This window comes from Falco naumanni, chromosome W (genome assembly GCF_017639655.2).
Source record: "Falco naumanni isolate bFalNau1 chromosome W, bFalNau1.pat, whole genome shotgun sequence".
Taxonomy (NCBI): domain Eukaryota; kingdom Metazoa; phylum Chordata; class Aves; order Falconiformes; family Falconidae; genus Falco; species Falco naumanni.
Window position 1 is genome coordinate 9974051 of NC_054079.1, and position 14015 is coordinate 9988065.

General features: G+C 39.3%; 1 protein-coding gene across 9 annotated transcripts in view; it reads right to left on the reverse strand.

The window, feature by feature from the left end:
• The window catches only part of LOC121080339 (erbin-like), a 116784-nt gene that overhangs the window by 81672 nt on the left and 21097 nt on the right, over positions 1-14015 (reverse strand). For 5 of the 9 annotated variants that reach the window (XM_040578266.1, XM_040578271.1, XM_040578272.1 and 2 more), the window contains exon 2: positions 13853-13948. The exons of the other annotated variants lie outside the window; for them this stretch is intronic. The gene's annotated coding sequence lies outside the window, so the exon portion shown is untranslated. The remainder of the gene's footprint in view (positions 1-13852; positions 13949-14015) is intronic. 9 annotated transcript variants of the gene reach the window in all.

Genomic DNA, 14015 nt, shown 5'->3' on the forward strand with positions numbered 1-14015 from the left:
ATCCTTAATCTTATCGCTTGCCTCTACAACAATGCTTAAAAATAAAATCCTGACAGTTACCAGGCTACTGATGTGCAAATATCATTGCTCAATCAAGCTAACCAATACTTACCACCACCATCATGTGCTCCTCTATCCATCTAGGTAATTTTAACCTCTCCTGGAGGATATACATTCTGTTGTCTATCCCACGCTTGGATTTAATCATGATAGGTAATTCCTGTTTGTTTACTAAAACCCCTTTGGGTTACATCATCACAAGGAGTGATCGTACTGTTTGGGGAAAAACTGTTTTTATCCATCCTGCTTTAAAACACATTAAAATGCATTACACATGTTACATTTGTACCAACATACGCATAATAAAATCAGCACAGTTATGCTGGTACAAGTGTTTAGGCTTTCTAACTATAACATTTAAAGCAGAGATATTTATCTGGTCTGTTTCTTTACTGTCCCAAGTAGTAGCAAGCAAAACCACAAAGTTTAATAAGAACATAAAATTCAAGAGAACTACGCTATGTCCTGACTGTCTTCCCATATAACAGGGAAATGAACAAACTGTAAGAATCAGCCCACAATTCTACCTTGATATGTGCTGTGAACAATGACAGAAGGCAGTAGTCAAGCAATTTCCTTGACATCTGAAAGAAGGTTGCTTTTTTTTTTTCCACCCTCATGCTCCAATTAGCCCAAATCACAGCTGTACAAACTACTACTGTGCTTTCAGAGAGATTTTCCTCTGTATTAGAGGGGAGGTGTTTCAGCTCCCAAATAAATGTGAATATAACTATGAATAGAGATACAGAATAAGTCTGGAATACTTTTTATTTGAAGTCTATATTTTAGCAAAAAAGGTAGGGAAGGAACGAAGGACCATGAGCAGCTATATATAAGCATCTAGACTGAGGAAGAGAATGGCTTGAGTTCTAAATAGCCTGGTAAGTAGTGAAAAGACCACAACAGGCTTCTTCATCTAGCCAAGGATGAAGGATGGATCAAGCAGTTTCATATCCTCAAATAACAACAGTAACATGCAAAAGATGAGCAGTGCTCCTTTCACACATATGCAACTAGTTCAAGGGAGGGAGGAGGGGAGAATAAGAAGAAAACATTTTGCATTATATACCGGGGGAAAAAATTACTCCTCTAACCTAAAAATAGATGAAAACAAATTAATTATAGGATTATAGTAAGTGATCAAGAAATATAAAGTGAGCCACTTGCCTGTTGAACAAGCCTACAAAAGAGTCAGATTTTTAAGTTTGTACATTAAGTCCTCCTGAATTTTCTCAATTATGAAAGTTCTATTTTGCCAAGTAATTGAAACATATCTGTTAAGCATATCAAAAACAAAGAGATGGTTTATTTTTTCCTCATTCTCAAACACCTTAGTAGTGCTAACATAAGCTTCCAATATATTTTGGGTGATCTTCCCGCATCCTTTACTTCCTGCAGTCTTTAGCTTTTAACCCATAACTCACTGCTCTAACTTTTTTCCTTCATTTAACTAACAGATGGACACTTTTCACTACTATGACATTACCCTGTTTTAGATTTGATGTTTTCTAAGCATCTAGTAAAACATCCTTAACTGATTTGCCTTTAAAACTGGAATTGAAAATTTTTTATACAGATTATTTGGCTGAATGGCTTCCAAGTGGTCTTTTAAAAAAGGAACAAATAAATGCTTCTGATTAAAAATTGTTTTTATTATGTACAATCAAAATCATTTCATAGTCATTTATACTTTAAGAAACACAAAGAGGTTTTAAAGATGCAATTGGTTACTTGTCACCTTTCAGTCAGGCATTATTCCAAATCCTTCTACAATGACTTCCAAGAATATTGCATCCATCATCTCTTTTAATGAACGTTAGCAGTATGAGACCACTTGCACATAAAAATTAAGTTTTCTGTATGTGTCTGCAATTTGATAGTCCATAGAAAGATATTTATGCTGTGGCTTACCAGAGAGAATACCAAATAGTCAAAGCCAGGTAAAGTTATTTTAATCAAAATAGCACTAACCTTTTCCCTTGCTTTGTCCTTCCTAAAACATAGGCGGATATTTTCTCTCTCTCTCTCACACACACACTCTCTTCCTACCAAGGGCCAGTGATATTAAACAGGTCAAGCATAAGCTTTTTATTTTTCCCCCTCAAACAAGAGTACCTAACATTTATTTCTTTATAATGATCCTTAGAATTATTCATAAGACCTTGATGACTTGTATTTTCAATATCTTGGTTTTGTATTAAAATTTTTGTCTTTCTGCACATGCTTTATTTACTATTCTGTTTGCCTCTCCTCTGTAACTGATATTCACGTCAGGTTACTCTCTTCGGTGAAAAATCTGTCATCTCTTTTTGCCCTAAAAACAAGCTAGTTTCATAACAGGAAAACCCACCTCCTTCTGCACTACTTACCTAGCCAGCTAGCTCACTTTTATCATCATCTGCCTTTGACCTCATTGGCTCACTAGCAGGAGGAATGTCAGAAGGTCACCTGGACCTCTGGAAACATAGTGCACCTGCCTTTTGTCCATTTATATATTAGAGTCTTCCAATTGTCTTGGTGTAAAATCACTCAAAAAGAGTTTGTCTGTCTCTGACGGCTAAAGATCTTTATGGATGTGAAATCTGCAGGATGACAACTTGATGGCAATTGGATATTCCTAAATACACAGAACTCTTCCCATACTACCTCTTCCCTAGAAATCAAAGGCAATTCATTCTTCCTGCTTTCTGGGTACAAAGCTCTTTGGCCTGAACTAGCTGCAAACTACCCAGCTGCATTTTCTGCTCCTGTTCAGTGATACCCAATATTTCACATACTGATAGGGAGTTTTATAACACACCAGTCTGTGCAGCTCTCCACGCCACTGTTGTATGACCCTCCAGACACAGTAACAGTACTGGAAGAAATGTGTACTTCATATAAATTTGTACAATTAATTTTGTAAACTTGTACAATTTGTACTTCATAGAAAATATTTTGGCAGAAAAAAACTATGGCACATCCACTATAGCTCCCCAAAGTTGCTTATGACATCATTGGAAGTAAAGCATTTTACTAGTGTCCTGGTTTAAGTTTGTACCACAAAAACTAGGTAAGCATTTCTGCTTCATCATCATTTCTTCACATTAGTGGGAAAATATATGTTCATATTATAATGGATACAATTACATCACTGTGGGAAAATTACTTAGGGGTGAGTGGGGGGTGGATTTAGAGAAAAGTGGGACCTAACAGAAGCATAGTATTACAGAAAGCTTTTTTAGGGTAAAATACAGCTATCACCTTCAGGATGGTTGGCATGCACAAAATCTACTTTACCACAGTTCCCTAAGCAACACATCCTGCCAGCTCAGCACATGCTGATGGGAGTGATGGAGGATGGAGTGGAGTGGAGTGGAGATGCTGTGGCCAGGCTCTGTTGTGCTCCCTGCAGGAACGGGAACATAATGGTACCACACAGCTAATAAGCTGCATAGCAGTTGTCACATGAAGAATCCATGAGATGCCCATGGCTGAGTCAACCATTGTGATGAAATTGCCTCAGATGAAATAATCTCATTGTAATACCAACACACACCTCCATCCCAAAGTTACCCACCTCCAAGGTATTACCACTCCTCAGTGGGCACATACCAATCAGTAACAAAAATATGCATGACTAGAGTCACTCAAGTGCCACCTAAATGTAAAAAAAAAAAAAGGACTAGTCCTGGACTGAAATAAGTCCAAAGGGGGTAAATTGTTGTCTAAACTCCTGAATTACTATACTCTGATTTAGTGTTTAACTATATGTTAAACAAATCTGTGCACAAAGTTTAGGCCAAGCTGACTCACTTTCTAAAGTTGTTATGAATGAAGGGACTTTTAATCAAGGGAGTCAGCCTTGGGAAGGATGAGAAGATAGTGAAAAGAACACCATTATCCAAGTTACGCAGAAAGAAGCCTTCAAGTGAGGAAATTTCTGGCCACAAGAGGAGACAAGTTAATAAGGTGTTGCAATCCACTGACATCAACAGAAAATTGGTTGAAAATAGGACAAATAGTGGTAGTGGGAGATTGTGACCTCCGACTCAAATAGACCCCCTGAAAGAGGGCAAGACCCCATGCTTGAGGAGCATGCGTAGTTAGCAGAGAACTTCAGTAGTGCTATCTGAGGATGCGTACTAATTTGCATTAGAAGCAAGAAACTTGTAACCGATCCTGTGTATGATAACGAATATGCAATGTACTATGAAGTATAAAAAGTGGACAGATGAGGGGAGAAGTTAGGGAAGACTCCATCGTAACTTCTGGGATCAGTTGACAGGCTGAACCTGTCTTCTCCCCCATAGAGACGCCTATTGGGTAAGAACTTTATTCTATGACTAATTCATGCTAGCTGTTATTGTGTTGTTTTAAGCTTGCTTTGCAGTCAGTGTATTATCACTGGCAATCTTCAAACCTTACTCTGTCACAAACTCACATTTTGTATAATAAAAATCTTCAGCTGAAGTTCATTTTGTGTAAGTCCCTGGAGATTTGAGTAGTTGTTATAAGGGATTTGACTCAGTGATGCTGTCAGCGGGGGTCCCCGAGTAGGTTAGTCAAATCACCCTCCGATACAGTGGGCTGTTAAAATGCAGGTAGCGAACAGACTAGTTGGACACAAGGGTCTCCTCTTTCTTGGGAAACTGACAGGCCAATCAAATATAAAGGGTTTGAGGAACCTCCCCTTCTTAACATGGCAAACATTAAGAAAAACATGAAAAAAATAAATAAAAGGAGAAAACAGTCAATTAGGTCTGGATCTGAGTGACATAGAAACTGTATCTTAATTGAAGAAATAGACGCAGACATTCTTAAACCAAAAACTACATTAGCCAAGACCTTCAAAGACAACTGTCAAAAGGAAGTTTGCTTGCATAAATTAGTTAGCACTTAATTCTCTCTCCACTGAACAGTGTAGCTGGAAAAGAAGAGAGAGGAAAGAGGAAGAGGAAAGGAAGCCAGAATACGCCATACTATTTAAATGTTAGAAGTATTCTCTGCATACTTTTCCTCTGAACCACCATGTTTATGGCACTGTATAAGAAGCATTTATTTGCTAGTTGCTGAATTGACAAACAGGATCAAAGAACTGCTTATACAATGCAAGAGGGCGTTTCCTAATACCTAGCCTTTGCATAGAATCAAATAAATTTGCCTAGATGCATTCAGGATGAACACTGTTTTCCTTAAACTATCTAATTCTGGCTATGTGACAACCAGGAAGCTTATGCAAGCCAAGCCTATGATAACCTAATCTGGTTTTAGACAGACTTCATTAGCAGTGTGCACATTTTAAGTGACTAATTACTATCCTCAAACTAAAATAACATTCAGCAAAGCATTCTAAAATATTTTAGTGTTGAATGCCCATGGGCCTGAGAATCATTTCACCTATCAAAATAGCTTGTCCATACCTCTTCTACACTACAGGGAACACCAAGCTGACAGAACAACAGGTTTCCAACATGCATTGCCAAGATAAAAAATATCTTGTGCTGACTGGATTAACCTTCACAGCTGAACCACCTGAGATATACTTGAGCAGGCACTTCATGCCAGAACTTGTCAATAGAACTAGGAAGGGGGAGATTTGGGCCAACATTTATTGCTACAAGGAGAAATGAATCAGCAAATCAAGAGGGCTCACAGAGTAAATATGCAAACCAGAGCTTATATAAGAAGCACGGAATGTGTCCAAAACCTATTGAAATAAAGAAGCCACAAGAATATTGAAAGGATGGGAATACAGGGCCCCCTCTTTAGCCAATGTTGTTTTCTTTATTCAGGTAGAAGTTCTGAAGGCAAGACAACACACACATAATTGGTATTAAGAAGCCTCTACCCAAGAGGGTTGCAAAACATCAGAAACACTTCATAGGTCTCTTATGATACCTACAGTAAATACTTCACCATAACATGCATTCAACCATTCAAGATCTGCTTGCAGCCACAAGCATACCACAAAGCCAATATTTGCTTCCTAATCCTGTTCTTTTTAGCTAGCATATTCTTGCCTTTCATCTTTGCTAACCTGTTTTATTAAAAAAAAAAACACTTTCCTCATGTATTGGGTTTTGTCCTGATTTTGTCTGAAATAGAGTCAATTTTCTTCTTGGTGGCTGCGTTTTGGATTTGATGTGGGAACAGTGTTGATAACACACTGATGTTTTTGGTTGTTGCTGGGTAGGGCTTGTATTGGGTTTGGGACTTCTTGGTTTGTCAGGCCCTGCCAGCAGGTATGGCTGGAGGGGCACAGGAAATTGGGAGGGGACACAGCCAGGTCAGCTGAACTGAACTAACCAAAGAGGCATTCCATACCATGGGACGACATGCTCTGTATATAAACTGGGGTGGTGGGGGGGGTGAGGTGTTGGCCAGGGCTGGCCAATCGTTGATCATTGCTCGATCAACAGGGACTGGGTAGGCATCTAGGCATCAGTCAGCAGGTGGTAAGCAGTGGTATTCTGCATCACTAGTTTTCTTTTCTCCCTTCCCTTTAGATCTTATTCCTCCCCCCTTCTCTCTTCATTATAACTGTTATTATTATTATTTTGTTTTTATTTCTCTCAATTATTAAACTGTTCTTATCTCAACCCTCATGTTTTACTTTCCTTTCCAATTCTCCTCCCCACCCCCCTGAGTGAGGAGGGAGGGAGGGGCTTTGTGGCAGTTACCAGCAGGCTTAAACCACAACAGGTTAGCATGGCAAGGTTGGGGGGGGACAGGGACACAGCTACAGGGGTGGCTTCTGGAAGCCTGGTAGAAGCTTCCCCCATGTCCAATGGAGCCAATGCCAGCTGGCTCCAAGATGGACCTACTGCTGGCCAAGGCTGAGCCAATCAGTGACAATACACACCTCTGGGATAGTGTATTTAAGAAGGGGGAAAAAACTGCTGTGCAACAGCAACTGCAGCTGGAGAGGAGTGAGAATATGTGAGAGTAATAACTCTGCAGACACCAAGGTCAGTGAAGAAGGAGGGGCAGGAAGTACTCCAGGTGCCAGAGCAGAGATTCCCCTGCAGCCAGTGGTGAAGACCATGGTGAGGCAGGCTGTCCCCTCTGGATTTGGCATCCAGCCAAGGTCAACCCACCATACCCCACAAACGTTTTCATATGAAAGTTGCAACATTTGTACTATCTTTTCATAATGGTTCCTAACTTAATTCTCTTAGGGCACCTGTATTTCCAAGCACATAATTTCTACAATACTGTTAAGCATTTTAGACAGTATTTTTGCTATTAAAATATTTCCCCTCTCAGAAGTCAAGCATTTTGTGTGGACATTTGCAAATATTTGTGAGCATGTTCTACCTACATTCTTGAATCAGAGCAAGAGATGGAGAGAGGAGGGTGAAAAACACATTTGTTCAATGGTCCTAACTAGAACCAAGACTATATTAACATCAATCTTATCCTACTGGAGATACTACTCCAGTCTAAGGTCAAAATATACTGTGATCTATATAAAGATTTTTGCAATGCTTCAATTAAGTATACACTTACTAAAAAAAACTCAACATCATTCTGGTTATATTGTTCATATAATTCTTTATGAGGAGCTATGTGCTTCTGCCATTAAATTAGGGGATTAAAAAGAAGTTTAAATAAAAAAACCTTCAGTCTCAGCATTCCCCAAAAACATACCACTAGCAACTAAACTTTTGTAGATGTAACAAGCATACAAAACCAAAACAATACATGCTTTCATCTGCAAAAAAAAATCCCAGTCATATTAACCTTTTGCTGGATAGAATAAAAGCATTTAAGTTAGCTTACCCAGGGTAGAAGTATTTGTTTCAAATTGTTTTTATGTTTTGCACAGAGCTACCTGAATAGATTACCATAAGATGGGAGTTTACTGCCTTGAATACATTATGTAGCATTCAAAATAAGAGTAATGCAGAAAACTATACCAAAAGCAATGGAAGCCAGACTGCCTATACGCAACTGCTTACACAGAACTATATGAACATGTCAAAGCTACAGATACACAGACCATGTTCTGTGACCCGAGTGTGACAGACCCATCCCACTGCAGCAAATAACCCTAGTGCTTCTTGCCAGAAAACAGCCACAACTCTTACACATCTTCCCTACAAGCTATTGTAATACAAATTCAGCAATTAAAACTTTGTCATTCTTGTATGTGAGGCTGAGAGAAGATATTAGTACACTGTAGAGTAACTGAAACAGTAAGTGCACTCAAAATATTTCTTTCCCCTTATCTCCTTCAACAGATCTGGACAGTCACGTACCCAAATCACTCCACCACTGCCAATTCACACCATAGGAGTCTCAATTTGTTTCTGAACTTGGACCACAGAATCCACCAATCAGGACACAAAACTGAGTTTATATAACCATCCACATGGACTTGTGGAAAAAAATTAAGAAGTGTTTTCAAGATGATGGGTATAAGAGTCCTTGTGAAGTGTATTGGCTCTGGCTGCGGTGGAGTTAATTTTCCCCACAGCAGCCCTCACAGTGCTGTGCTTTGTATTGGTAGCCAGAAAGGTGGCGATAACACACCAGTGTTTTGGCTACTGCTGAGCAGTGCTCCCACAGCATCAAGGCTGTCTCTGCAACATCCCTCCCCCTCACCAGTAGGCTGGGGGTGGCAAGACCTTGGGAGGGGACATAGCCATGACAGCTGACCCAAAGTGACCAAAGGGATATTCCACACCATACCATATCTGCTCAACAATGAAAGCTAGAAAAAAGGATACCCACATAGCCTACTGATGGGAAGTAGAAAATAACACCTTTTATTTTCCCTTGCTTCTGCATGACTTTTGCTATTGCTTTATTAAACTGCCTTTATCTTGACCCATGAGGGTTTTTTCATCTTATTCCCCCCCCCCCCCCCATCCTGCTGAGGAGGGGAGTGACAGAGCAGATTGGTAGGCACATGCCATCCAGACAAGGTCAACCCACCATACCAAAACAGTTTCAAATCTACACATTAATTTTGTTTTAATTAGAATTAAACATAGGAGACACAGAAGTGGTAATGTAACCTTATCACCACAACCACCACTCTACAATTATTCATTTTTGTCCTCTGGCAAATCTCAAAGTAATACAGAGAAAGCAGTGTGCCAAAACACAAAAAAGGTATCATATCATCCTTCTATTGATATTGAAAATAATATAGCAAGAAACCTAAAACTCTGTCACAAGACCTAAAACTGTCACAAGCAGGAATTACATAGGCAATGGGAGCCATCAATATACAAGCAGGAACCCCAAAGTCCAAGGAGGGAGCTGTTAGTGATAGAAAGTTTAGAAATAACTAGATTAACAGGATATGGAAAACTTAGAATAATTAAAACTCTCATTGTATGTACAAAGAGGAACTTCACAATATGACTCTGCAAATTAGGCCCGGTCCTGGGGCCCTTTGTACTGATAAGGTGGACCTGGGATGCTCTGTGTGCTGATAAGAAGACACTGGTATGTGAACATCTGTGCCTTGAGATAGGAAAACTGGATCTGTCCTGTTTTATGGTTTGGAAGAAACTTGAGACACGACTGAGTCTGCGCAGAGTGAAGGTGAAAAGTTCAGAGTGAGGGAGACTACTAAGCCTTCATCCTCAAAGACCCCCAGGACCCCCACCAGGAGACAGTGTGCAAGCGCAAATGGGAGGAAACTTATGTTAATGGCTTCTTGGTAGACCAATTATCCTAACCCAACCTATTCTCTGGCATCTATTGAATATGTATGAATGAATGCTTTAAATCACACGTGCACAAAGATATTGGGGCAGCAGGTGCTTTTGGAATTATCCACCCTGATACCTGCGGGTGAATTAAACATACCTGCTTTATAACCTATCCTGAGTTATAGAGTTTAATTCCGCACATCATTAGCACTGATGCAGATGAGCTCAAAGATAGGGAGCCTTCTGACAAAAACGTGTTAACAGTGAAAAGAAACAAATTGTTGCAGAGATAAGACTCAAGGATACTAGAAATATGAGTAAAAGAAGGGTAAAGGTAATTGTGGTAGTGGGAGATCGTGACCTCCTACTCAAATGTCTGCCCGCATCCGCCCCCCCCCCCCCCCCAGGAGGTGGATTCCCTGCTTGAGAGCATGTGTAGTGAATTAAAAAGGAGCTGTACCTGTAAATCGAAGCAGGAAAGAAACTGACCAATAATTAGTTTGGGGGCACAGACTTTGGGCAGAACTAACCAACTGAACTGTATAAATGTGCACTGTGAGTTGAACTAGATGTGCAAGTTAGGAGGAGCAATCCCCCTTGCACCCAGTGCTGCCATAAACATACCTGTTTCATAACCTTCTATGGGTTGTGAAGTTTATTTCTGCAAGTCACTATGCCAGCTAAGAACAAAACATACGCATTGTTAGCAAGCTTGAGTCCAAAACAGCTCCCTTTCTGTTACTGGTATAAATGGAGTTTTAATGTAGTTATCAGGTTAACAAAATGTACCTAAATCGATAAACAGTTATGTGCAGGACCTCAACTAGATGACTTGCTCTTAAAGCACTGCTGTTCTGGTGAGTCTGAAGCACATTCTCTGAAAGATAATCTGTGCTGCCTGCACCATCACAAATACTCCCACAACCCTCGTAGGGAAATACAACTCTTAGCAAAAGATGAGGCTTTAAAAAAGCTGCAATTATTTTAATTGGACCTTCCAGCTGCCTTTCATTTAGCTTAACATGAGGTTTTATTGAAAGTCTGCAGTCTTTCCATTGTAGCCATATGTTTGGGTTAATACCTAGGTTATAGTAATAGCTTCATTGTGCTAGTCTGGTTACTTTGTATAAATAATGCATGCCTTACTAACGACTATGCCTTGAAGAAGACTGATAAGAAGGGAACATCTCACCCCATAAGTTGCCAACAGCCCATTAATTGCAACAAAGACAAGTAGTCAGCAGAAGAGACAAAAACTAGGGGAAAGGGAAAGGCAGCAGGGGGAGATCACAACCTCCAACTCAATTAAAGATGGAAAGACTTGCCCCCCAACCCCTGCAAGGAGCATGTGTACTAATCTATATGGCAAGCAAGGCTAATTTGAATATAACTAACCAATGAGTGTGAATTTAGGTGGGCTTTGCTAATCCTTTAACAAGACAAATAATACACTGTAGTTTGTGTGGTGTGCTAGCTTTGTGGATTTACCACCTAGCACCCATCTCTGTGAAGACATGAAATAAATATCTTGGCTCTGCATGTAGAATTGGTTTATTGCACACCAGGTACCGGACCCTGCTTGTGGGACCAACAGCAGCCATTGGCAAGAGCAGAGACAGTTGCTTACAAGTAGTCGGATCTATTTCTGAGAAGGTTAGTCTGCCTGGTGAGCTTTTGTGGAATATTGCCAGAGTATATGTCGAGGATACAAAATTTTATTATGTAGTCCTGGCTAGTAGGCTGGAATAATGCAGTAAGTCTAAGATGTATATAGAAGATAACCATAGCCTCATCTTGACAACATTTGTTGGGGCCAGTTCACATAAGGTGCCAAAATACAGAAGATGCACCCCCCACCACCACCCTCCAAAAAAAAGAAAAAAAGTGTCTAATAAGTCTAGGTAGGTTGATAACTAGAATCTTTCTGTCAAGAATCTGGTTCCTGAGGAACGTTTTATTTAGCATTCTTTTTTCAGAAAGGATTCACCATACAGACACAAAACTGAGTTTTGTGATTCCTAAAACTTCTAAGACAAAGAACAGCAAGAGAATCACCATTAAAATAACTGTTTCTGCCACTTCCAGAACACACTGTGACATTTAGCAAACTCTAAAATCTCCATATGAGTAGGATTGTTTAACAGATCTCAGCTACCTTTTTCCAAAGCACTGCTGGTATCAGCTTCCTACAGTGCCATGGCCAGCACAGCTAGAAACTGAAGGATGCCAGGGTTGATGACTGTACTGCTACCTTTCTGGCTTGCTTGGGAATAAAAAAAAAAAATTGGCTTGCTGTCCCTTATGGTGGTGGATCTGGAACTTTCCCTCTGAAGTTTTCCTACTGCTTTCCTACCTACAGTCAAATTTTTTTATGACAAAAATATTAACGTAAGTATTGTATTAAATCAAGTTTATATCTGGCTAGCAACTCCCTTCATACACACTCCATTTAGGAACTGCTGCTCTATAACGTAATGACTGAAACAGCTTTCTTGGCTCTTAAGAGGAGAATACCTTCCTTTTCCCTTGTCTTGCAGTCTTCCACAGTAGGTTAAACTTTCTGTTCAATTTCAGATTTAAGTGGCATCTTTACAGATAGGCAGTGGACTGCTGAACATGCTGAGTCCTCCAGATAACATGTCCAAGTTTGTAGCTACCTCTAGCAAGTCTCGAATTAAGTAGTACCTTCCATTACTGCTTCAATCACTGACCTTTCCACTATATCCCAGGTAACTAGAAAAAGAATATAGTAACCGTAGGGTTATATGAACAATTGCACACATTACATGAAAGATGATTATCCAAAGGACTGTAAAAGGGGTCTGGAACATTCCTCTGTCCTCCATTCTTTCCTCCTACTGACAAATAAGATGTTAAACAAGTTCAAAAGAAAGACATCAATTTAACTCCACTGGCAATTGCAATATATTTCCCGTGACCATTAACCATCTTCTTGTTACTAAATCAAAAATTTAAGATTTTTCTCTTTAATAAAAAATTAACTACCCTGGCATAAATGCTACAAGTGCTCAGTGTTGAGCTAGACCCCAAAAGTTAAGGGTTGGGGAGAATGAGTAGGAAAATCAGCATTTTACACAGCTTTAGAAGAAAGATCTTTTGCTCTGACACTTCTTCCTCTATTTTAAGTTTTTCCCATACCAAACTTAATTTCTAAGTCAAACTAACACTACAGCTTACTCCTAGCTTTTTCATTATCACATACTAGGTTTTTTTTAATTAAAAAATATACGCTGCCTAATTAACACCAAGAACCAATTCCAACTCAAACCCCTGATGGGCAGGCCACTGCATGAAAAAGCACCCATATTACATTTGAGTTATAAACTAATTTCAGAACAGCTATGAACAACCAGGACTTCTCAGAACTAGTTTGCACTACTGAATGCACAAAATCATCCCTTAAAGACAATATCTGAAAAAGGACAAGTATTTTTGTGGCTGCAAAGCCAAGTATGAAAACAATCAACTTGGATTTTACTCCACCTACCACACTTATGAAAATCATGCTGCATTTGAAAAGAAGTTATGAATTAAAAAAAAGAAGAAAATGTTTTCATTGTACTCTGTTTCTAGTCCTATGTTACTGTTGTTCCTTTTTTCAACAGCTCCACAACATTAAAGATCAGGGTCTGCCTAGCTATATGAAGTTTTGTTTAGCTATTGCAAAAGAGTTAGTACTGCTATCAAACACTTCAGACTTTAAAAGAACATATCCTATAGCCCATGCTTAAATCACAGTAATATTATATTATAATCCAAGTGACAGAAACACTGAAAATAAACTCCAGTTTAAGTCTCTGACTCCTCCCCAAAAAAGACAAGACTATCTACAACATAAAAAAAAATTATCTACTTCACATTTTAAGGAAAAAAAAAAACCACCAGAAAGATAGATAACAAAAAAAAAAAAAAAAAAAAAAAAAAAAAACCACAACAGAAAAAGTGAATGCAGTTCATATTCCAATAAAAAAACCCCTTGGAGTAGGAGGAAGGCATATCCTGGCTTCAGCTAGGATAGAGTTAATTTTCTTCTCAGTAGCTGGCAGAGTGCTGTGTTCTGGATTTAGTATGTGAATAATGTTGATAGCAACAACTGAAACAGTATGTTAAGTAGTGCTTACCCTCAGTCAAGGAGTTTTCAAGTTTCCCATGCTCTACCAATGAGCAGGTATAGAGGATGGAGACAGTGGGTTGTTTGATAACGTGCAGCTGTGATCCTGCAGCAAAAAAGTAAACAACTTTGTGGGAGTGTGAGAAGAAACACAGAGGAAACCGAAACAAAGG